Below are 2,267 nucleotides of genomic sequence, written 5' to 3' on the forward strand. Positions count from 1 at the left end.
TTTTTTTTCTTTGTAAATCACCCAGTTCCATGTATTTTGTTATAGCAACACAAAATGGACTAATACACAGCTCATGTTCATTTTTATTTGGAATTGTATTCTACCCCCACCCTGGCTAATGAGTGAGTCTAGGTGGTCACACAACAACTCTCTGCATGTGTGTTCCAGACTTAAAAGAAAAGCTTTTAGTCTTTCCCCATTGATAATAATATTTGAGGTGGGTTTTTCAAATATGGCTTTTACTATGTTGGGGGTAGTGTCCTTCTATTCCTAATTTTTTGAGTGTTTTTATTATGAAAGATTGCTTACTTTTGTCAAATACTTTTTTTTTTGCATTGAGATAATCACGTGGCTTCTTCCTTCATTCTGTTAATGGCATATTAACATTGATCAATTTTTGTATGTTGAATCATACTTGTAATCCAGGAATAAATCCCATTTGGTCATAGTGTACAATCTTGTTAATATGTGACTGAATTCAGTCTGCTGGTATTTTGTTGATGATTTTTGCATCAATTTTTGACATTAGGGTAATGCCAGCCTCAGAGAATGAGTTAGAAAATGTCCCCTTTTCTTCAGTCTTTTGGGAAATTTGGAGATGGATTGGGATTAGTTTTTCTTTAAATGTTTGGTAGAATTCACCAGTGAAGCCTTGAGGTCCAGGGCTTTTCTTTGTCAGGAGATTTTTGATTACTGATTCAACCTCCTTACTAGTTATAGGTTTATTAAGATTTTCTAGTTCTTCATGATTTAGTCTTAGTAGTTTTTGTGTTTCTAGAAATTTATCCATTTCATCTATGTTCTCCAGTTTGCTGGTGTACTCTGTTATGGTCATTTTTATTTCTGTAGATTCCATAGTAATCTTTTGATTTTCACTTTTGATTTTAGTAATTTTAGTCTTCTCTTTCTTTCTTAGCCCATCTAGCTAAAGGTTTGTCAATTTTGTTGATCTTTTCAAAGAATCAGTTTCAGTTTTATTAAATTATGCTATTTTTATATTCCCTATTTTGTTTATCTTTGCTCTAGTTTTTATTATTTTCTTCCTTCTGTTAGCTTTGTGTTTAGTTCATACTTCTTTTTTCCATTTCCTTAAGTTTTAAAATTAGATTGTTAATTTTATATCTTTCTTGTTTTTAATATAAGCATTTATAGCTATAAATTTCCCACTGAGCACTACTTTTTCTTCATCTCATGCATTTTGGTATGTTTTTTTTTTTGGTTTTTGTTTGTCTCTAAGTATTTTTTAAATTTCCTTTGTGATTCCTTTTTTGACCTATTTATCATTTAATAATATGATATTTAATTTCCACAAACCTATAAATTTTCCAGTTTTGCTTCTGTTATTGGTTCCTAGGTTTATCACTATTGGATAATTGGTCAGAGAAGATATTTGTATGATATATATCATTTAAAGTCTAGTAAGGCTTAATTTGCAGCCAAATATATGGTCTTTCCTGGAAAATGTCTGATGCACACTTGAGAGGAATGTATGTTGTTGTTGGGTACAGTGTTCTGTATGTGTCTGTTAGATCTGGTTGGTTTATTGCATTGTTTAAGTCCACTGGTTCCTTGTTTATCTTCTGTATGGTTGTTCTATCTATTATTGAGAGTGGGGTATTGAAGTCTGCAACTATTATTGTACAACTGTCTATTTCTCCCTTTAATTCTGTCAGTTTTTGCTTCATTCATTTTGATGATCTGTCAGTGGGTGGGGAAATGTTTGTAATTATGTATCTTCTTGTTGTATTGAAACTTTCATTAATATGTAGGGTTCTTCTTTGTCTCTCCTAGCCTTTACTGATTTACAGTCTATTTTATCTGATATTAGTATAGCCACCCTGCTCTCTTTTAGTTACTACTTTTTCTGTTATTTCACTTTTCATCTGTTTGTATCTTTAGATCTGAAGTGAGTCTCTTGAGGACGGCATGTAGATGGATCATGTATTTTTATCTATTCTGCCAATATCTGTCTTTTGATTATAGAGTTTAATTCATTTACATTTAAAGTAATAACTGATAGGGAGGAACTTACTTCTTTCATTTAGCTATTTGTTTTCTATATGCCTCATAGCTTATTTGTCTCTCACTTCCTGCATTACTGTCTTCTTTTGTGTTTAACCGATATTTTTTGTAGTGAAATGCCTAAATTCTTTCCTCATTTCCTTTTGTGTACATTCTTTGGCTCTCTTTGTGGTTACCATGGGGATTACATTTTTTTTTTCCTTTTTGTCTTTTTTCGTGACCGGCAACGGATCGCAACCCTCAGT

This window comes from Galeopterus variegatus, unplaced genomic scaffold, assembly GCF_000696425.1.
Source record: "Galeopterus variegatus unplaced genomic scaffold, G_variegatus-3.0.2 Scaffold1768, whole genome shotgun sequence".
NCBI classification, from domain to species: Eukaryota; Metazoa; Chordata; class Mammalia; order Dermoptera; family Cynocephalidae; genus Galeopterus; species Galeopterus variegatus.